This window comes from Trichoplusia ni, chromosome 1 (assembly GCF_003590095.1).
Source record: "Trichoplusia ni isolate ovarian cell line Hi5 chromosome 1, tn1, whole genome shotgun sequence".
Classification (NCBI taxonomy): Eukaryota; Metazoa; Arthropoda; class Insecta; order Lepidoptera; family Noctuidae; genus Trichoplusia; species Trichoplusia ni.
Window position 1 is genome coordinate 4,983,996 of NC_039478.1, and position 24,810 is coordinate 5,008,805.

The 24,810-nt window shown below is 32.5% G+C and overlaps 1 protein-coding gene across 1 annotated transcript in view; it reads left to right on the forward strand.

Annotated features, from left to right (window-relative positions):
- Window positions 1-4,783: 4,783 nt before the first annotated feature.
- The window catches only part of LOC113500251, a 124,244-nt gene continuing 104,217 nt past the window's right edge, over window positions 4,784-24,810 (forward strand). The window contains 1 exon segment of the mRNA XM_026880960.1: window positions 4,784-4,891. The gene's annotated coding sequence lies outside the window, so the exon portion shown is untranslated.

The following is a 24,810-nucleotide window of genomic DNA, read 5'->3' on the forward strand; positions in this document are numbered from 1 at the left end:
AAATTTAACATTCAAATATTTGTAACGAGACGTAGGTATATTATTATTTATAGAGTAGGTATTAAACGATATTTTAGTAAAAATTGAAATGGCTTTTATGCTTATGGCTATAATTTTTACACTGTATCTTTTTCTATCAAGAAATATATGACTGAAAATGAAAACTAGTGTAAAAACTATTGCTTATTTAAATAACTGTTCAAGTGATAAGTAGTGTAGTAAATATCGAAGATTCTGAAGTTAGATTGTTATTAAATGATTGGCAATTTTGACTATTTTGTCATAGTTTTGTAAATGGATTGTGTAATAAAATCCCGTATGTCTTTAAAGTCAGTTTGCCCTAATTCTATTCTAGCAAAGTAATGCACGTCGAGACACTATAAAATGGACTTAGAATGACAAGAGTCACTTATTATCATTAAACTTGGCTTTCTACGCTATCTTTGTAAAGAAAAAGCAAGTTTTTTTCATAAAATAGGGTTCAAAACGCATAGCAAATATCTGCGTTTGATTTCAAAAATATTGTTCCAGAACATTCGATGCCATGTAAAAATACGTCACAATAAAAATGAATTATTATTATTTAAAACCAGCAATGAAATATGTACCTTAACGCCTTTTAGTTATGAACTTTTTTGATTAAAATGAAGGATAGAGTGAAATATTTGAATGCAGATTGAATTGAATATTATTTTACGCATTGTCATTTCGTGTCAGTGCCGCCATGTTACCGGGTATCTTTTATTAAAATTTCGATTTTATTTTGTTTTAATATTTTATTCGTTTACAATTAGCTTTTGCATCGTTTCATTCGAGCAGATGGTTTTAATAAAAAACGGGAGAAAATTACATAGGTATTCTTTTAACGATGTTTATAATTATCTCTTGGAAATTGTCCGTTTTTTAATTAAAGCGGTACTTGTTAATATGTTATGTAACAGAAGAACGTTTTTTAACGGAATTAATAAAGAAATAATATTTGGTGTGAAGCCAAATAACACAGAAAATCTAGAAGGAAAGCCTGCAACAAATCTGTAAGATTGTTATTATGTTAAAAATTAGTTCTTCTTCTATTTTTTGATGTCATTTATAAGCAATATTTATTAGTTATTTTTTCTATAAAACTTATAACATGAAAAATATTTGAGTTAGTTTCGGATACCTTTGACTAAAAAGTTTCACCGTTTGATTTGATTAGTTCACAATCGGATTTGTACGGATTTTTGAAACGTATGTCCGATCAGTGGTGCTACCGTCTATCTATTAGATTTAAACTAGGATTCAATATAGTCCGGTAGTATCTAGCAATATACGCTAAAACTAATAAAATTTCGAAAAGGTAAAATATTTTTTTTTTAAAGCTGTGAGCTAACTGTGCTAATATTTTTGCTTTTTCCTCAGTCAAAATCTATATTACTTACATAGTAATAAAATCACTATTTATCAACTATGTACAGTTTAGTAATTTAGAAATAAAAACTATCCCGAGAGTAACAAATTTCACCCCCCAAATATTAAATGGTTGTACCGATTTTTATCAAACGGGTCTAACAACACTCACACATAATTCACCATTAATACAAAGAAAACTAAATTAAAATCGCTCAAGCCGTTCGGGTGCTATGAAGCCGCAGACAGACAGACAGACCGAAAAATTCACCACTAATCTTGAAACATCACCATAAACCCAGAATAATGGATAACTTAGTTATTGGCACACTTCATATACGTACTACTAGGGTACCACGTAACATGCAGAATGCAGACCGCTTTGTTTCGCCGTCACCTGCCAAGCGCTACGATACCTTTTGTTGCCTCTAATCCATTCAAAGAACACACACGTGTATCTATTTTCATATGAGTTACGCATGGGATGTTTTAAAGTATGGAACAAGTTTAAGTAGGGGCAAAAATTTGTTTGTTGTATAAGAAGTATGGAATACCTTTTAATTACTTGTTTGTATCTTAAACTTGAGATCCCAGATTTTTTCAGATTATCTTGATCGCAATTTTTTAGCAATATTGTCACAGAGGGTTCGAGATACACATTATTCTACAAAACTTTTTTTTTTTCATCTACTGTTTGTGGTACGCATCCAGTTCGTCGCGCCATCTCTCTGGGTTCCATTAAACATAAAACAAACCTTTTATTTCCGATAGATTTGTTCAATTAATCTTACCATTCAGGATTACGTCAAATTCTTTTAAAATAAGGTAATAGCACCAAAGGGTCCATCGCTATAAGTTATGAGTACATCTATAAACGTAAACGTTTAAACTGTCAAAAATGGACTTCTTAATTCAGTACAAACTAGCACTACGTTTTATTTTACCCCTTCGCAAACTTTTGACCCTCATACCCCAAAAATCTCCATTCACCACATGCCCACATAAAATAGTTCCAACTTTAAAATCTCCAGCTACATGTGCGGTTTTTAACTAATTATATATTCATGTATTCCTTAGGTAACCCTTATTCATATTTTAACAATGGCGCATGAAAATATGCAGGATGAATCCGTATTACGAGGCGACTTACAGCGCCCTTACTAAATAAAAGCTTTTCAAGTTGCTGTTGTAAAAGGGAGAGGGCACTATACGTGGGTTATGTAGCTATCTTGCTTGTTCAACGAGAATGTCGAAAAGTACTTCTCGAAGACCTCATGGTAGACGCCCAGTCTTGGATTTATTTAGTGAAATTCTGATACTTTTTCGCGCACGGGTGTACTTCTCGCGTCGGGTCTTTTGTAACGAATGAATTGGGACGTGGAATTGAAGCATGTGGATTTATAATTAACGAATGAGTTTTTGAATGAAAATTTTGGGAAGTTTTAGTTTGAGTTGGATTATAAACTTAGTCCTCTCTTCCCCTTTGGGTGTCGTAAAAGACAAAGCCGTATGCTTAGAAGTATTAAGTGGTTTCTTGTTACTTTATACGGTTAGACTGTTTATCAATCTGTTATCCAATAGTACCTCTGTAAAGTGATGACTTTGACGTTGGTAAGCAAAACAATGCAGCAGTGTACTTCATCAAATACAGAATCACGGTTGCTGCTTGTTTACATCATAAAGCAGTAGCTATTGGCACAGTCCGCAACTGGAGTCCATAAAGGCAATAGGACAATAGACTAAAATGGGATAGATGCATATTGCTGTTGCTGACAAAACAGTCCAAAACGAAATACAGTATAATCTTGATTTTGGAGCTGACAAAAGACTTAAAAAAATATGTTTATACTCGATATTCCGTTTTTGGCACTTAATTAATCGAATAATTTCGAATAAATTGAAACAATTCGCTCACCAACTTCAGTTCCTCTGTGAATAAACAACTCTCGAACCACTTTCTTCTCTACGGGAATTGAAACCATAACATTTTCCGGAATAATGAAAAAAGGTTCGTTTCAAAATAAACCAGTTAAGTGTGAGTTGGAGCCATGACACTGAAGGTTCCGTAAAAATAGACTAAACAAAAATTACTTGCCAAAAAAAATATTGTCATCCATATAATTTATGACATAAAGTACACAAGGTAAAGCAATGGTTTGTTTTAAGGATGCAGCAAAAATACATAATTTGTGAAAATTTCCTAGTCTGGAAATAAAAAGCTGAAAAAAAGTACAGTGGAGACTAATTAATATGATTCCGTTGTTTACATTGCGTACGGAACCCCAAAAAGTTAGGCATGAAGCTTTGTTTAAAAAACACCTCAACCAGTCCCTTTGGGTAATCACACCATGACAGTTATGTATGAGAAAATTTACACACACATGCATGTGTATAGAGTCAAATCTAGGGCGTGCTCCAATGTCGTTTTCAAACATATGTGCTCAATCTATCCGACGCCAAACTGCGAGGAAAAATATCGTGAGAAAACGTACACGCTGTTACTTGTTAGGACGGCTGTATTCTGAAGGCTGTGATGTTTTTTACATTGTTAGGCATGAATAACACATGTCAGGCATGATTTGAAGTATGTATTTCTCTGGTAATGATTGGTGTATTTGATTTTGATTGGGTGTTACGTGGATGAAATTTGAAGCGTAAATGAAATGAAATAACTGCGAAAGATTGTGCTTGCTTTCGGAAGCGAAAAAAATATGAGAGTATCGAAATCATCTAATCTCATTTCCTTATATGTATAATCAAATCTTTAGAATAATAAAGACTTAAAAGTAATTAAAAAAATGTTATAATTGATAGCTTTTGCTTTAAACTTCGCTAGGTTATACATAGTTAACGTTTATAATAAAACATCAAATCTATGTAAAATAACATTTTCTGATATAAATCAACTGAAAAAAATATTTAAAACAGAAAAAAACCGCGTAGGCTTGAAGCTCCAAAAAAAACCAAACCAGATTTGAATTAAAAAAAGTTTATGAATCACAATTTCCTTTCCAAGAGAAACGGTTTTTTCTTTCACAATTCTCACTAATTTGAAGCAACCCAGTTTTCCCGTTTCCAGTTGCAACCGTTTCTATCTATAGTGCAACAGTAGGCTGTTTCGCCGCCATTGTGGACTTGACAACGTTATACGTTAGTCGCTCGGCGGCCGCGGTACGAAGTTGACGTGCCGGCTTGATACCCGGACTATCCGAATTTCCATTTAGAATGGATCAGTAAAGTGATTTGAATTTGAAATGTTCTCGAATTGTGAATTTGTTAAAAGTTTTTTACGATTTATTCTAGAATTTATTTTTTAAAAGTTGTAAATTTTAAATTGTTTTTTTTTTACTTTTTTAATAATAAGTCAAGTGATAGGTTAGTGTTTAAAAATAATTCTCGTGTTTCTAGTAGTTGGTAATTTCAGTGTAAGTGTTCAAAAACTTAAAAACAATTAAAACTATTGCTGTTCGTATTGTAATGAGCAGTGAATTAAATTAACAAGGTAAGTGATGACGATTTTTTTAGTTCTCAGAAATTGTAATGGCGAAATATATTTTATAAAAACTCCTAGAAAACAAAAAGTATTAAAATATCTCTTAAAAATGTCTATTCACTAAATTTGCTATGTACAAGAACGTAAAACAATTAATCAAAAACCTTACCTACAACTACCAATAAATATAACTTACATCAATAAAACTTCAAAAGATATCCAATAACATTCATATTGTCTATTTTCCCTCCATTCATTTTCAATGAATGGCGGTCTAACTAATATATTCTTCGAACGTTCCCTTGTCCGCATAAACTTCCGACGACACATACCTCGGAAACTGCACATGAATAGACTACAAGCACAATGTAAAGGCCTGACTCAAGTCTACTGGCCTTTGTAAGGCCCAACAAGGCCTCATTCACAAATACACACAACATTTAATATCAACGTAATAACATGAAAATAACCCAACAATGTTACATTGAACATTCTTGCTAAGCAATGAATCCTTGTAAAATGCAAGCAACAATTACTTGCTTTAATTAATTTGAGTTCTGGCCAGCAAGAAAAAATGGAACGCTGTTTTGAATTTGAAATTAATTCGTTATTCATTTTTATGCGGGCGACTAATTGCTATTCTGAGCACAATTTACGTTTAGTTTTTAAAACTGTCTGTGTTTTCTTTTGTGCCATTAATAAGTCGTGATTTTAAAAAGAGAAGCTTGTATTGTATTACCTGGAATAAACTATAGTGATTTCTGGTAGTGATCTCTGATATGACAGGTATTTTTATTTCCTTATTGATATTTTTATAAATTATACAGATACATATCAGTTAACAGCTTTTCAATGAGTTCGTACGTTCTAAAATTTAAATCTTAAGTCAAGCTCAAGTTTTTCTTTGACGGTCAGGGTAGAAAAAATAATTTGTTTTTATCAAGATGAAATAAGGTTGATTTCACAAAGTTTAAAGTACGCACGTATGTATTATAAGTATACTATAGTATTTCAATCAATCTTACCTCATAATAATTATAAAATTGAATACAAAACCGAACTTAATTGGTTATTTTAACTACTAATAAATATTATCTGACCGCTCCAATAATATTCAGCTTAACGAACCAAATGTTTATTCAGTAGATATTATTTGTATCAGCATTTTTATATGATTTTCCATTTCCACTCTTGTATTTTTATAAATATAATGTTTAGTAATAGCCTTATAAATTTATAGTATAGTTTTACTCATAAAACAAACATAATGCGTAATTACATTGTTTATTTTTAGGAGTGACCAACGCAGTTGGTATTTCGACCCAAATTTATTGACAGACTTAGAAATTAGACTAGTCACATTCAATTTTAGTGTTGATGGTGATGGGTTCCTTTTTCCGCACGTAGGCTCCAAGTCGGCCCATTGTGCGTGTTTTTTTAGTGTTAATCAGCTATTTAAAACAAATAGTTAATACCGGTAGTCTAAAACCTAGTGAGGCAAGGCAGTCGGACCTATACCAATTCCAATCAGGAACAACAAATACTGGAAATGAATTCATTATGCAGCTATTTTAGCATTCCCCTATTTTTGACGGAACCCTTAGTGAAGAGTCTGATTCGCACTTGATTAGTTTTGTTATTATAAAACTCATTCGTATGTATGTGCTACACTAGTATCTTGTAAAATGGTTTTGTCTCTATCGAATCAGTGTAATTGAATCACGTCATTTTCATTTTTATTCGTCTAATGAATAAAATATTTCATTTTTATTCGCCTAATGATAAAAAATATTTGCGCGAGTTTTTGAAATCAGAACAACGTTTAAATTAAGAACATAACCTTTAATTTTAAAACAGGTCTCATTTACAAGATTTTGAAACAAAGATCATTCTTGTTCCGAAATTAAAAGACATTTGAGCCTTTTGAATAATTTGTTTTGTACCCTGTTAAGTTCAATTAATCAAGTCCACTAGGATTTAGGTTACGAAGCGGTTTCAACGCCTTAAATAATGATCCTAGTTATCTCCACAATGACCTTCATTATTTATAATTTACGTAGATTATTAGGGCGCGGAGAATATTTAAATAAAGTGAACTAATTAAGTTTGTTTCTTTTACCTGTATTTTTTTGTAGAGCTGTATAGTTTTCTTTTTAGTATTTACAAAAGGTAAAACTGGACACGAATACTAAGACTTCCATACAAAACCAGCCTGTTAAGATTTTCCTATTTTTCTTTGCTAAGAGGGCAAATAATTCTGAAAAGAATAATAATTTCGATACAAGAAACAGTATTTATTTACCGTTTTATTAGATACGGATACGGAATCTTTCGTCGAGTACGTGAGTCTCTGACTTCCCAAGGTGTTTTCATCCATAGTTTTAAAAACTTGACTAGTTCAAAACACTTGATTCGTTTATCCTTACTATAAACGAATTATAATTACTTTTGTTCAAGCACTGAGCTTCAAATAGAACAACCCACGTTGATCAACCTACTCATAGAACGCCATTGTTTAATCGGTATAACAATAGATTTGAATCATTACATACAGAAAAAATAAAACGAAAAACCGTGTAATAATATAAAACCTTTTTATAACTGTGAGTACAATGAAACGCAAATTACACTCACGTTTTTTATTGTAATATTATCCTTATGAGGTAGCTAAAGGGTAGAGTTTGATCGGTCATTGTTTCTGATTTTGTGTAGCCAACTGTACCCATGTTGTATTGTTGTGCTAAACAATTCTGGTCATATATTTACTTATGGGTCATTAGCTTAGCGTTAAGGTCTAAATTCAAAATAATGACTCTCCCATTGGTATACAATTCTTAATTTGTTGTCGAATTTAAATTAGCGTTGTAATGTTACAAAAGATATATTTTTATTTTAATAACTGAAGCAGATTAATCGGTACTTAGTAGGTATCGTCCGATGAGGAAGTACTCCAGTTAGGCCCAAAACTAGTCTAGCGATCGTGATAAAATCATGTGAGTAAACTAAAAAACAACAAAAAGAAATACTCTTGCATCTTTCATTATCAATTTTAGTGAAATAGTTTTCCTTTTAATTATGGTTCTTTAATTGCAGTACTTTTTCGAGTATTAGTGTGTAGAGTTAAAATTACAAAATAAAGCAAATGCAGGAGAAAAAATCTCTTTCAGATATTTTTAAAGAATGTTTGTGTTTACCAACCTTTCATAAGAAAATTGGTTCATAAATAAACAGTCACTCAATCCTGAAAAAAAATAGTTTTTTTTCCAACAAATTGGAAATCATGACAACCTTGTGTTGATAATAAAATACCTTGTTCTTTTATTGTCTGGCAATAAACTTCGATTTTAGTATACCTTAAAGAAAACAGTCTTGTCAAAAACATTGTGTGTTGTTGCTACTTTATTCTTCATTTTACCGTCTTAGAGTAAAACAATAATAGTTATAAAACTGCTTAAAATAATCAAGTGATTTTGGAAAAGGAGCTCGTGGCTAAGCTATAACCGCATAAGTGATTCGATCACAGGTTAAGCTATGCTTGACGCGGTTGGTCCGTAGATTTGTGACCATCTGTGTCATAAAGAATTCCTCCGTGTTTCTGAAGGCTCTTTAAATTGTGGGTCCCGGCTGTTATTCCTACATCTTTGACAGTCGTTACAGGTAGTCAGAAGCTTGAAAAAGTCTGACAGCCAGTCTAACCAAGGGGTATCGTGTTGCCCAGGTAACTGGGTTAAGGAGGTCAGATAGGCAGTCGCTCCTTGTAAAACACTGGTACTTAGCTGAAACCGGTTGGACTGGTAGCCGACCCCAACATAGTTGGGTAAAGGCTAGGCCAATGATGAATGATGATTTTGGACTTAATGTGAGCGAGATTTGTAATAATAAATAAATCAAAGTTGTCAACAAGTAGGAGGTGGACTGACTATTTATGTCTCTTTACTACCTTTTTTAATTAGCTCAGGAAATTAACACGAAGTATTGTAACAAAGTACTTTTCAACATGTTATCTAAAATATCTGAATATTGTTATTGTGGATTATTAAAACTTTGTTATTGGACATCCAAAATTCACAATTTTTTGACACTAAATACCTAAACATTGTCGTTGGAGGTATCGTTAATGGGATCCTAATTTTAATGTACGTGATAATGCCTACATTTTTGCAGTGATTATTCCTAATAGTTCTATAATCCGATTTCATTTTGAAGTTATGGGATTATAGTCGTATGTGTTTACATTTCAAAAAGAAACATTTGTGAAAAATTCATTTGAATTACAATCAGAGGACCACCACACATTTTACAAGCACGTTCTGCTTCCGCTCAAAACAAAATATATGCATATGCAAAACAATGTTTCATACACACGTTTTGTTTAATACTTTCTGTTTGTTTGTATGTTTTGTTTTATACAGGGTAAACTGAATAAATAATGCGATGTTACAGAAAAGCATGAACTAAACGGAGGAAATAATCCATTTCCTGTATTCGCTTCAGTAATTGTCATAATACGAGTAACTCTTTAATTGTGTCATTGTTTCGTAATGTAGTCTTTCTAAATTTGCTTACTAATTTAAAAAGCTTATTAATTTAAAACTTTGAAATGGTGAAAACCTAAATCGATATCGTTAAAAAACTAAGTAAACATGAGAAAATACGGTAAAGTTGGAGTAGAGCAATTTTTCTTTTACTTGCTCTGTAAATTGTCTTCTGATTTCTTCTTCTTCTTCATTGTTATATTGTATTGTATTTTTTATTGCTTTGACTAAAATTTTTTTTTTTCGCAGGATTAATAGACAGACTTGAGTATTTAATGAATATTTCAGCTTGATACCTCCCCACTTTCCCATAAATGGTCTTAACAGCCAGACGGGTTGGCAACAAAGTGATCTTATAAGACTTCAAAGGTATCCTTTCCAGGTACGAAACCCAAAAAAATCGTTGTCTACAACACTTAATCTTTTGTGGGTGAGAAATTTTAGATTCTATTTGAAAACCTAGGTTCACCACGATGTTTCCCTTTCGGCTCATACCAAAGCAATCTCCATTTGCCCCTCATTTCGTAGTCCGGGCCAAAATTTTGTCCTTCACTTGATTTTCTCCATAATTTTCCGGGCGAAATGAAAATGTCATTGTACTTAAGCATGTTCAAAAGGAATTCCCTATTAGTCGGCAGGCTGTGTCGAAAGTTATTAAGAATTCTGTGTAATAGGGCTCAGGGCCAAAAAGTAGGAGCTGTGGGGATCAGAATATTTGAGCAGAATGATAAAGCATATTTTAGTATTAAAATTTTCGAGAAAATCTGTGAAGGGAGTGGATGCTTGCGAAATGTGAATCAGAAATTAAAAAATTCAAGAAGAAAACTTGTATATTGTTTAGTCTTTTTTATCAAATTTGTGTATGAAATAGATTACCTACTTATTTTCATAAATTCGAAACAATATTGAAGTAAATGTATGGAAATTTAAGTCATTTAAAGGAACAATGGGTTTGATATGTTAGTCTTAACCAAAAACCCTAAATAAAATTAAATAAAAAAAAAAAAAGTCATTTAAATATTTTTGTACTTATTTGAATATATTATTCTTATTTATTTAAGTCTCCGATAAGATAACATTATTTTCTTTTAGGTTATTCAAAATCCATAACGAATTTTAATTTGCCTCTTAAATAATATTTCTTAAAATTCTAAATCTCTAAAAGAAAACAGACCGGACAATTTCCTTAACCAAATTTAAAATGAAAAGTAGATTCAAATTAAATATTGAAATCACTATACACGGTGATTTTTTAGTCGTCTTACAAAAGCAGCCCAGTTCATGTATCCGACGTAAAATACCCCTAGGCGCGATTATTATTTTTTTATCATCAACTAAGATAATAAGTACGAAGAAAAATTAAACATGAGAAATCTGGAATATTGTCTTAAAAATGATAAAAACGCCGCCGCCCGCGCCCCTCACCATGGTTACAAGGCTCGGACCACTCTCGCAACAGAGCTGTGTATCTAAAAAACTACGAATTGCATCATAATATTGAATAAAAATTGCATTTTAAATTTATTCAAATCTCATAAATACCTATTTTTTATCATGAACGTGTTCTAGTCATTAGATACTTGAACTGGGCTGCTTTTGTAAGACGACTAAAAAGTCACGGTGTATGAAAAATATTAAAATGTATGGCTGAAAAGCAACATCAATGTTATAATAGATTTGACTATACGGATATCCACGACGTCACCACGCTAAACTCACTGTGTGTTAAGATCCTCGCGTATGACAAGTCTGGGATTCTTCGTGTATGTGACTTAAAACTTTGAGAAAAGTCTCGTGTGGCAATTATTAAATTCCTTAATAAAAAAGTCGTTCTTTGTAAAAGCTAAATATAAAGAAAACTACAACATTTATTTAGAAAACATTTTCCTCGTAGAAAAATATTTAAGTAACATTATTAAATATAAGACCCTTTTAATAGTTAATATGTTACCGAGAAACTTCACTTATAACTATTAGCCGGAGAAGTGTGGCAATCTCGGGAAAGTTACAGTCAGTGTTAGTGCGATTCCATTTCAAAGGATTAACTCCATAATCCAAGTTAAGACTACTTCATGAATTACGGCGAAGGCTTTCGAGAAATCTGTTTTGCTGACTCTACTTTGAGAGAGCCAAGTTAAAAATAAAACGTGGCAGGTTTCGCTGTTAGGTGTAAGGGAGTTATAAAAGTGTGGTAGTTTAGGAGTAGGAAACATTTTATACTTTGGAAACCCTTTGAGGATTCTGTACCCAAAGGGTAAAAACGGAAACCTATTACTGATACGCCGCAGTTTTTCCGCTTCTCTTTCTCTCGCACTGTCAATCCGTCAGTCACCACACTATATCTCATGAACCATAGATAGTTTAAATTTAGCAATTGAACAACTGTCTCCCACTTTCTTCCCAGCTATGTATCCCACATGGTGGTGGGGTCAGCTTTCGTAATTATTCAGCAATTAAACAAAAAATACCAAAAAATGTTACCACACCGTACTACTTACAAGTTAAACCAACGCAACTTTAACACAGCTAGCCATATATCAACGAACCATTTAATGTCCCAAGTTATCCAATTTAAAGCGAATCTAACTATCAACATTTACATACCTAGCAACATGCTGGTAACTTCTAAAATTAACCAAACAGACCGAATATCAGACTATAAATCCCCAATTTAAAGTTTCTAGAGTTAGTATTTTGTTAGGCGTGCTATTAAAACTTGTTACAGGTAATTGCAGAGGTATCAAGTGTGCTTGCTTTGTGATGAAAGTTTTTGAATATATGTACGTTTTATTACAGTTCTTTGCAAAGCATTTCATAAATATTTAGGAATCTAAGTTTTTGGGGGATTTGCGATAGAAATATACAAATAGAAATATATGTGTTGCAGTGGTACTGCTGCCTATGAAATATTAAGTATATCTAACTAAAAAAATACGACAAGTTCAAAAAAAATCCGAATAAGAGAAACGTCCTAATTTTTTAAGTTACGACGTTATGTGAGGTTTTTTTTTGCAATGAGAAGCTTTTTTGAGGCACGCTTTATTTTTTCATAGGGTAATATACGAGAGGCTTGGTTTTGAACAAATTGTACATGTCCAATTCACTCCTGATTTTTCAGAAACCATATTATTATAGACCTAGCTCTGGTTTTATTGAAATCCGTCTTTTCGTCGCACTAGTTAGTTGTCCAGGAACTTTACCTTTTCAATGGCGAACCCTTGCCGAAGTTTTTCAATTAAAAGCAATCGGAGTAAGAGATCAAAATGCCCGAGTTCGGTAAACTGATTTTACGATGAACATTTCTGGGCTCTTGACTCACAGTTAAGTTAACATTTAATCTGTTTTTAATAGTTTTTTTTTAAAGCGACTTCTGTAACTTGAAATTTAATCCTTGGGTTGAGGGCGTTTCCACAAACATTCAAGTCAAATGCAATGAGAAACTCAGAAAAAGCAGTGCAGTTGCATAGGGGGCTTTGGCATGGTGACCTATCGGTTATCCTTTCCTTTCAGCCAGAGATCTCGAAAGTGCGACTTGCAGTTTTATTTGGAAGGGGGAGGAGAATCAAAATAACTAAAATGTAATATGTATGTATGTGAATGTTACACAGGGTGCTATGCTACTTTTTATTCATATTTTTTTAATTAATCATGTGTAGAAAAATGTACCATAACGTACATATGTGCAACTTTAAAGCATTTTAAAAGACTTAAAATAAAATCTACCAAACTTTGTTGTACACAAATATCACTAACACAAACTATCAGCCCATTATAACCATAATCGAACACTTGAATTCCGTATTCAAATCATAATTCGTCAAACTACCTACGTACGTGTTAACGACAATTTCAAAGTGACGCAGAATTCAATTTGCTTGAGTCAACATGTAATTACTTTTGCGTTCCCAAACCTTAACACTACCTCAAATTATGTTGTGTGTATGTCACGGGGAGATTATGGAATTTATTTTACAAGTGGTTATATCTCACGACTAGCTGTTGCCCGCGACTTCGTCCCCGTGGATAGAAGATATAAGTTATGATTTATACCTGCCCTGTTTTTTTCTCATTTCCCATTGTATCTTCGCTCCTATTAGTCGCAGCGTGATGATTTATAGCCTAAAGCCTTCCTCGATGAATGGTCTATTCAACACAAAAATAATTTTTCAATTCAGACCAGTAGTTTCTAAGATTAGCGCGTTCAAACAAACAAACAAACTCTTCAGCTTTATATATTAGTATAGAAGTATAGTTAGTAAAGATGTTCTTTATTACTTGAATGTTACTGCGGGTTATTTTTATCTGGTTTCCCCGACTAATTAAAGACAAAAGCGCGATTGGAACTGGCTCATTAATACGAGTGAGTAAATTGTATATTGATTATAATATACTTACGATAAAACGTATTATTAGAAATAAGGTTTTTCAATTGACAAGATTATCTAAAATAAGATTTTCCTAATTTTCTTGGCTGCTTGTATTGTTTTGCGTAGGTAATCAAAAAACTAGTAACTCGTGCTATGTGAAAATAAAAACAAAAAATTATTGTGTTTTTTCTGATTCACATATTTTCTTCTTTATAATAATGAGTGATATCATAAAGAGATATGCGACGTGATAATTAAGGGCTGTCGAAATGATGACGTATTTCTTTTGACAAATGGCGTACCATAGTGCCTCCCTTTAAACCGCAGGTCGTTTGAACGAAAATCGAAGAGAAATCAAGAATGTAATTAAACCTGTGAACCATTGATTAAAATGTTGGGTTTTCACTTACAAGGGAACAATTTAAGTGAATTGATCAATCTAATGAGAATTTAACGCGGTTTGAATGTTTCAGTTCCAGATAGGGATGTTGCCGACAGGCTTATTTATTAGAATGATCACATTGAATCCGAATGTTTGTTAATTTCCGCTTGGTATTTTGAATGGTGGTTGTTCGATTCAAAATTTAATTCCAATTTAAGAAGATATAAATGCAAAAAAAACTTAAGGCTATTTCGCCCATACACATTTTTTTCGAATGATAGAATTTAATTACCTCTATTGGTTTTTTGTGTGCAATAAAGTTAAAAAGATTAACACAGGACCCTGTGGACTACGGAAAAGGTTGACTTCTGTCTTGATCAGACCTTTGCAAGTAGTGTACAATATACTCAAACAAAACACAGAAATCCATTTAAAATTTGTGGTAATGGTAGAAAATGACTCATTCTTAGTCCAAAATGTAAAAAAAAACTTCATGACTCTTGACTCTTGACAGACAATCGAATCTTCAAATTCATAGGACCTTATTATGACCTCATCCATAAACAAAACACGTGCTTACATAAGTACCACTTCCATAAGCTCTTACAACATCTAAGACAGTCCATTGTTACCTGAAGATCTGCCGGCGACTGAGACAACATACACATACTAGGATAATATTATGTGTGAGAGAATAGTTCCCTATAGAATGGACATCCCTAATGTACTATTGTTTAACTAAACACTGTTAGTGTCTAGTATATATGTCTGATGATGTTGTATTGAATTGAAGAGTAATTGTGGGTTTAATCCATACCATACGATAATAATTAAAAGATTAGATTTAAGGTCTCAGCAAAGCCTCTGTACGTTGGATCTGTGTCTCCGTGCACGCTTTTATAAATGAACGGGTCACTTTTCATGAGGTTAACCCATGAATGAGGAAAGATACAAAATGTCGAATGCAAAAGTATTTTCTTTTCTCATTCCTACACCTTTATGAAAAAAGGGGGTTTCTGACCTGAAGAGTAAAGACAAAACCCTATTACTGAGGTAAAACTGTCTGTCTGTCCTCCCATCTGTCACTAGAAAGAATCTCGAAAAGAGTGAAAGCTTAGTATTGAACAACATGCGAATCGATTCGCTCATTATTAAAGTCTCTGGCTTAGTAAACCGTTGAATTATTTAAGTATCAATCATCATGAAGAAAGAATATTAAAAATATCAATGTGTTTGTGTTTTTGAACATTATTGTTAAAGAGTATTCTTTTATCATTGCACCTATAGCACAATGATCAGCCTTTTAATATGGAACAAATTCACAAACTTTTAAAACTGTAAGCCAAACTGTAGTCATTGGGGAACCGATAACAGACTATGACCTGTACCATGATACATAAAAGTAAAACTGTTATCGTTGTGCGAGTGAGATGCCGCTATACGCAATGTATAGCTCTGTCTCACTTTCACTCTGCTTCAGACTCAGTTTAAGAGTACAGTACAGGTACAGGTGCATTCAAGTTAACTCGGTTAAGTAAAGTTAGAGTTGTTTTAACAGAAGTTAGAGCTAATGATATTGTACTGATACAATGAGATTAAAAGTTTCTGAACACGTGTTTTGAAACTGTTGGATAACGTGCAAGGCACTCATATTTGTATTGTAAAAAGACTTGAACGTTTTACTGAAAAATGAAGAACAGTATTTGTTTTAAACAGATATAATGTTGAAAATGTATTTGTTTCATAAATAATTCTTTCTAATTAAATAAATGCGGAAAACATCACATACATTGTTCTGAACCCAAAGTAAGTTGCTAAAGCACTTGTGTTATGGACATCAAATACAACGAAGGTACTACAAACACCCAGACCCGAGACTATGTAGAAATATATTTTTTTACATTGACCCGACCGAGGATCGAACCTGGGCCCTCAGAGATAGCGACACCTTGAAACCGGTGCGTACGCCACTCGACCACGGAGATAATTACACTTGGTTTTGACTTTTCTAAGTATTTTTTTTATTTCAGCTCTCTTCTTCTTCACTGCTATCTGGACCTACTTACCATGGAACTCTTTTAACTTTAATATTTATAGAACAATATTGTGAAACCTACGTTCCCCAATAAAAGTGAATATTCTATTTGCACTGAACCATACCGAAACCTTCCTGTAATTTTACACGAAATCCTCTTAGTAACGGAACCCGCTTTCCAAATAACATACAGAATATTTAATATGCTTAATAGCCTTTTCATACATTGCGTCCGATTTTCTGGTCTATTTTGCTGAATAACTTTTTTTTTAATTGATGGAGTTAAGCGACTTCATACATGAACCAGTGTACTGTAAGCAGTTAAAAACAGTCACGTGCAGGATGGACAAAAGACGATGAAGGTTACGTAGAAATGGGCTAAATTAAAATTAATGGATTAAAAAAATCCAAAAACCCACATTTTTGCAGGTAAATTTTATCAAAATCCAGGTCCAGAGGTTTTTATAGTTGTAAATTACATTGTCATCAAGTTTGAAGCTACCCTGTGCCTCAAAATCGTATAAGCAAAAAACAAACAAACAAGAATAGTGAGTGTACGAAACGGGACGATAATGGTCACCTATTTAATTTATAACCGAGCCAACTGTTGTTAAACCTTGATTTTTATTATGACGTTTTGCTATAGCGACTACCAAAATACGTCATCCATGAAAATTTCTATCACGGTTCATGAGACAGCCTGTTGACAGACGGACGGGCAGCGGAGCCTTAGTTCCGTTATTCCGGGTTCCGTTTTTAAGTTTTGGATGTATACGTAGGAAAGCCTATATCGATATAAAAATTATATCTGTTGAAACAGACCCGGAAAATACAGGTTATCTGTTTATAGCTGAATTTTTTGAACAAAAGAATTTAAAAGGTAATTCTAAATTGGTTTTTCAACTTTTGTTTAAGGGTGTTGTATTGTTGACGAGTTTTGATTTTAATTTGCTGACGAATATTTATATGGTTCATACGAGCTTTTTGATTGGATTGCGTTGTTCGGGTCAAGTTTTGGATTTGAAGTTCAAGGGTTTTGTTTTATTTGAAAGGTCTGTTTGGTAAGCAATCGTTTTGAAAAAGTTCATTGTATTTTAGTTTTTATTCATTTGTGTAAATTCTTACAGCTGGGCAATGGCTTGTTTTTAGCAATCTTCTTCTTCTAGCTTTTTCCTTTTTTTGAGCCAGTCCAGTTTTTTGACGTTTTAAACTGTTGTGATTCGAAAAGCAATTCACACCCAAAAATTTTACAGGAGGACCATTTTCATTACTAAAATCTTGAAAAAATTTGCTTGAACAAATTTGCAATAAGAAATGCAAAAAAATAACCCTTAAAACATCCTTACAATTTAAAGTCCCCATTTCTTTACACCATGATTAAAATCATGAAGATAGATAAAGGCTCCAGTTCCTAATTATAATTAAACATAAATCTTACGCCTAAAAGGAGAATTAAAATGATCGTACTTTATTATCATTGCCAGAGATATGGAGACACCTTCCTTTAATGGTTTTAATGGGTTCCGCCTACATTAAAATAATGTTACCTAACAGATTTTAGGTCGAGTAAGTAAGGGTTAATATGGTTATTAAGGCTTTTGTGTTGTACAATGTATATATACTACACTGCTTTGTCTAAATGTTTCCTCTTTTTTAAGTGTTTGTGTGTTGCTAAAACCATTTTCCGCTCCAAAACTTCACCCTTTGTATTTCACAATCGTGATAGATGGATATTTGAAATTTTCAAAAAACAACAAATAAAAAACATAATAATTTGAGGTTAATTTACGCTTGATTCGGTCGAAGTTTGATTGATGATCTAAATCGATGGCTTTAAGAGCTTTTTCAATTTGTGACTGTAAGATGACTGAGGGGTAAATCGAACTGATTTTCCAAGTACTAATTTTTCCAAGTAAAACTTAGTTCCTCTTTAGTAAATCATTATAAAATTGTTAAATGTGAATGTCATGCTTAAAAGAAGAATTTCAATGGTATTTTATTTAAGAGGGAAAACGGTCCGTCATCGTAAAAAAACTAGTTAAAACAATAAAAATGTACTTCGACACGCAGCTATAAATAAAAAAAAAACATTCTCCGCAATCCGCAAAATTACGGATAAAATACATTAGTGAATTGTCAGAGGCATAAAATTTCGTTCACGGTTTTCTGTTCTCATTAATATTGAGTCTTACGACCGTGTGAATAAAGTTTAAAATCTGTCAGCAATATTGGCGGAAAACGTGTCATTGTATGGAAAAAAAATTGCCGAATAGACAGAGATTTATTTTTTGGGACAGAAAACGGTTGGTCCTATCTCGGCTTTTAGGGCACCAGTATCGTTTATACCAATTAAGTTTTTGCCACACTACGTTTTACGTAAAAATAAATTTTGCTTCACCATCCCGGTGGTTTTTGGGTGAAAATTCATATCGTTTATAAAATTATAAGTTACTTATAAGTAAATTAGTTTTCGTTTACTTACTTACCAAAAGATATAGGTGAGTTTTAAAAGATTTAAAATGATCTATAGTTGTCTTAACCGTGTTTTCCGGTCACCGTAATTTGACCAAAAAGAATGAACTCACATAATTTTTTTAAAAGTGATATATATGTTTGTAGTATTTTCTATTTAGATAATCATACTCTTTTCAAGAGATTGAGAGAGAGTGAGTTCGTGATTAAAAAATGGTTTTGATAGAAACAATCCCATTTATTGCTAAAGCTAGGCTTTAGGCTTTACTCCTGGCTTTTACTGACTTTGCTCGTGCCCTGGCTGCGGTAAAAATGTCACCGACGTATTTTTTAGTTACCACGTTCGTTCCTTTACTCGATATCCTGCCGCCACCTCAGCTTGTAGTTAAAAACTCCGGTGGGTCTGAAAAGTCGGGCTATCCCGATAAATAAGGGTGTGTAATTGCAAAAATATTAACCGTATTGCCGAAATTCAGATGCCTGATTTTTACTGAAGCAGAAGTATATAGTTTCATAATAAAGGGGACGTAATATTATCACAGTATACTTTGGTTATTTCCACACAGTAAGTTGTCTTCGACCTTCTATTTTCAGTAACCCAAACTTGTGGCGCTCTCAATATCGTATTCCTGCTCCGGGCTATATTAGTATTGGGATAAGAATGCTACACAGATTTGTGGCTTGTGTTGTTTGGCACATAATAAGATAATAATAAAAATAGTTATTAATAATAACGTGTTAAGGTTGATTCAAATCAAATCAAATCAAATCGTTTATTTGTGATTCACAGGTATGGGAAGGTGGGGTAAGACGGGGTAGCGAGGTAAGATGGGGACCCTCCAAAAATATATAATACAGTATTAATTGAAAAGTTATTTTGACGCCATCTAGTCGTATTTATCAGTACTTGTTAGAGTCGCAAAAAGTTTGTTCGAAGGAGCGCACGATTCTTCATGGTAAGTACATTTTTAAAATTTGAAGTGGTTTTATCTAATTATTGAAGCATATAAAGTGCATGACTGTTATAATGTATGATAAACATAATGTGTGACATATTTTTTTTGTTAATTTGTATTTATTTTACTATTGTAAACTCATTAATTCATGCCGGTTTCTTTTGATTTATAACCTCTAAAAATTCAATACAACTTTTAAGTCCAGTTTGGGAAAGATGGGACACTTATGTGGGGCAAGACGGGGTAGGTACCCGATCTTATCCGCTGAGTTGTTATTCAGTTTGTATTGAGATTGCATTCAACATTAACTATTTTTTTATAGTACAGTTCCAAAAACAGTAATGTTGTCATTTCCTGATGCTTAAATGGCTACACCGCCGTAAATCATTTAGCAAACTCTCCACCTCCACCAACTGCTTCAACCTCATGTCTCAAGCAGGCAACAGTAAATGATTATATAGATAATGATGCATTCCATCTGGTTAGCCCGAAAAAGTTAATGCCTTATTCGCGATTCGCCGAAAAAAGACCAAGACAAGTTCGAAGAAGGGGAAAAGCAGCTATTATTACTGCTTTTCTATATAAAAAAGAATGAGAGGAAAACTAAAATAGGTAGAAACTAAAACCACATGTAACAAACAAAAAGTAAATGACAAAAATAACAATAAAGAGAACTTGAAAAACCGAAAAAGCGAAAAGGCACAGAAGAAGAAGATACAGAATGTCTATACTGTCGCGGCTTGTATTCCGATTATCATACTTGTATCACTTATCGTACTTGAGGCAAGTGAGCGCATTGTGTCTGTGCAGGAGTGGAAGACAGCGATGACGAAGCTGAACATATCTGCCCGGTTTGTGAAGATGACGGCGCTTAAATAGTCTATACCCCATCTTACCCCAGGGGTATACCCCATCTTACCCTATAGGTGGGGTAAGATGGGGTGATTCAGTTATTTTTTAAAAGTTTATATTTTTATGAGAAGAACTTATTTTTTTTTTGTTTTGACTGATTGTTATTAAAAGAAGAAAGACTGATTATTTAATTAATAAAAGTTCCTACGTTGTGCAATTAAAAAAGATGGGTTTTATTTATGAAATACCTTAAGGTCCCCGTCTTACCCCACCTTCCCCTATAAGGTAGGTCTTAAATAAAATATGTTCATGCCGTGATCCGCCACACAGGCCATACAAATGTGAAAAAATAAAATGAAAAACATTCATTATTAGAGTATTAAATGCTAACAAATGTATCTTATAACTAGTATTACAAAAAAAGGTAATAAAAACATGTAATAGGTACTTAATATTAAAATAATTATTTAGCTGGAAAGAAAATCACTGAGACAGTAATAACAATTTTCTATCAAAAACTTAGATAAATTATGTTTAAAAATATTTATATTCTCAATATCTTTTATATTTTTTGGGATTTTATTATATATCTTAGTAGCCATATTGAATACACTTTTTTCATACAGTGTAGTTTTAAATCTCCTGCTAAGTTTATTATATAATCTACTTCTATTGCGAGTTCCAGATTCTAATGTAAATAATGTTGAATTTTGTTTTATGAATAGAGCTGATTCTAGAATATAAATTGATGGAATAGTAAGTAAACCTAATTTTTTGAAATATTCTTTACAACTGTCAGTTTTTTTCAAACCACACATAGCGCGGATACATTTCTTTTGACATTTAAAAACTCTGTCCCAATTTGTATCATTGCCCCAAAAGATTATTGCATATCTTAACCTGGAAGCAACATAACCATGGTATGCAACCAGTAGTGCGGGGAGGTTTACTTTTTTGGAGAGGAGGTAAAGGCCGTAAGATGATTGGGATATTTTTTTGCATAAAGAATCGACGTGTGTTTGCCACTTCAGATTATCATCTATGTGAACTCCGAGAAATTTAGTTGATGCGGTTAACTTTACTTCTTTTCCAAAATATTGTACTTTAGTATTTAATTTATAATTTGTTTTTTGTTTGAAATGCATTAGTTTCGTTTTGTCTAAATTTATTAATAAGTTATTATTTTTTAACCACTCTATTATTGAAGATAAGCTTTTATTTATTTCAATTTCATTATTGTAAATGATGGTGCAATCATCTGCAAATAGCACCATCCTATCAGTGGTAGAGTTGGGAAGGTCATTAATGTATATGAGAAATAGCAATGGACCCAGAACACTGCCCTGAGGAACACCAAATTTAACTATTCTAGGGCTAGATCTATACTCAGTTTCAGTTTTAGTTTTAGGACAGATTTTGTTTATACGTGTAAGTTGAATTCGGTCAGTTAGATAGGATTTGATTAAATTAAGAGCATTGCCTCTAATGCCATATATTTCCAGTTTTTTTAATAAAATTGAGTGGTCTACAAAATCAAAGGCCTTTGACATATCCATATACAAAGCAAATGATGGCTGTCTAGCGTCTACTCTAGGATAAATCATACTCAAAAAATCATAAATGGCTAAGTTTATGGACATATTTTTCCTAAAGCCTTTTTGTTTGTCGGAAAAGATGCGGTTTTTATCAAAATAGTTATAAAGGTTGGTATAGATAGTCTTTTCAAATATTTTAGAAAATGTAGGGATGAGAGCAATCGGTCTATAATTTTTCATGTCTGATTTAGTATCTTTTTTGTGAATTGGCTTAATTATAGTGGTTTTAGGGATGACGGAAAATAACCTTGTTCAAAACAAAGATTTATAATGTAACTCAGAATTGGTGAAATTATATGACTAACTTGTTTTAAAATTGATACGCAAATATCATCATAACCAGTAGTTTTTGTGTTCTTTAAGATATTTATTATGGAGAAAATTTCGAATGGATCGACTGGGCCAAGAAAAAAAGAAAATGGGGAATCATATGAGCAAGTTTGTTTTTTCGGTGTATTATTATTATTACTCTCTAATTGGACTAAGTCAGCATAGTAGTTATTAAATGATTCTGCAATTTTAGTGGGATGAGTGATTTTAACCGTATCTATTATCAGTTCTTTGATATCTTCAGCTGGAAATTTAGGTTTATTGCTGTTTATTACTGACCAAGTAGCTTTAGACTTATTGGCAGAGTTAAGAATAAGATAGTTATTCTGCGACTTTTGAGTTAAATTGATAATTTTTTTATACCTTGTCGAATATGTTTTAAAATTATGTTTGTCTGTCGGGCTCTTGGAAAGTCGATATTTCCATAATAGGGAGCGTTTATTCTTACTACATCTTTTAATACCATTAGAAAGCCATTTTGGTCGTATTATATTCTTACGTTTTATTCTTATTAACGGAAAGCACAAATCATAAAATACTTTAAATTCGTTATGGAATAAAGCAAATGCTTTTTCAGCATTCTTTGTTTCGAAAATTTCTGTAAACTTAATTTCTGTCATGTATTCTTTAAATTTTAGCAAGTTATCGCTTGAATAGTCTCGTTTGAATGTATACCAATAGTCAGATAGACATGTCTTTTTTACCGGACAGGATAAATACTGAGCTTTGTGATCAGACAAACAAAATTCAAAGAGGTCAGATTGGGCGCCGCGTATATTGTGAAAAATGTTATCAATGCATGTGCCACTATTAGGCCGCGTAGGTTCTTTAATTGCCTGTTTTAAGTTGAAACCATAGATCAAGTGCTCAAATTCAGACGTATTTTTGTTCTTTTTTAACATATCTTGATTTTGTGTCTTATGAGACTGGTAGTGTCAGGAACAAATTACAAAAAAGGATTTTTTGTTGGGCTATGTTTTTATAGTCTTAACCATGTTTATAAGTAGTTTAAATGCACTTACAAATTTTACGCCATATCACTGTTAAAATACTATTGCTTTGTAAACCTGACTTTTTTGCTAGGTGATCATTTTACTCATTTTCATTATTTAGTAATCATGTCTCCGAGTTGCTCCACTTCTTAAGTTGCGATAAAATATAGTATGTTACCGATTTGTTTTTTAAGCTAGTTTGTACGAACCCGTCAGCGTTACGTCCGACTCGCACTTGACTGGTTTTCCTCAATATATGTACGTAGTTTTTCTTCAACAAGCTCTGAAATTTGTTACCTAAAAATTTATATCCTAACCTTTAATTAAAGTAGAAGACCATTTACGTAAGCATGCCGTTGAGCTCAATAAATTTTTACCTCGTGATAATTTACAAAAATGACCTTCAAAAATCCAATTTAGGCACCGAGACCTCCCAGCCGACCTTAAGGTAATTCATGAAATAGATGAAAAAAAGTAGATTGTGTCAGCTGTTTATCATTCCCCGAAATTGCAAATGTCATCTGGTGTAAATGAATTATGTCGAATCTCTTGGGCTAAGCCACGGAATATAGATCGAGTATACGATAACAAGTGAGATAACGTTTTTTCACTAAACTTGGCGTTGCGATAATGTAGGATAATTCAGGAAATAATTTCCGAAGAAAACTAAATGGAAAACGTTTTTTGACACCTTTTTTATCTTTGTTAAGTATTTGGTGTCTAAGTTTTAAAGAAATATGGATGCCATCTGCATTAAACATTTGATTTTAAATTTGGTTTTATGAGAGCAAAATTATAATGAATGAAAAAGTATCGTTCTGCTTGTTCTTCGTGTATAACTTACATTTTAAGTAATCGGGTAATATAGTAAAACTATACTGACCCAGCAAATGTTGTTTTTCCAAATAAATTATTTCTAGTTGTATGTATTTTTTAAAGCCACTTTATAAAAAATAAAAACAAAAATTTTTTTTTAGTGTGAGCAACCCTTAATACTTAAGGATATGAAAAATAGATGTTAGTCGATTCACAGACTTACTGAATACGCATATAAAATTTGGTAAAAATTGCATAAGCCGTTTCGGAGGAGTACGAATTGAAATGAAATCATTTATTCTGTAAGTAGGATATAACATTACTTTTACATGTCTTCTTATTTTTTTGAGAACGCTGGAGTCGACATTTCCTATCTGACTACCCTGAAAAGAAATGTCGAAACAAACTCAAGGGTAACTAACATCGGGACACGGGAATTTCATATATTAGAAAACGTTTAAAAAAATGTAATACAGAGTTTTAGGTAGCCTTTTCAGAAAATAGCTTTAATATAGAACTTTCTCCGTTTAAGGTGATTTTCAAAACGCGACTCAGGGGCTTCGACAAATTAACAAAGTTCATGAATTCAGTTGTTT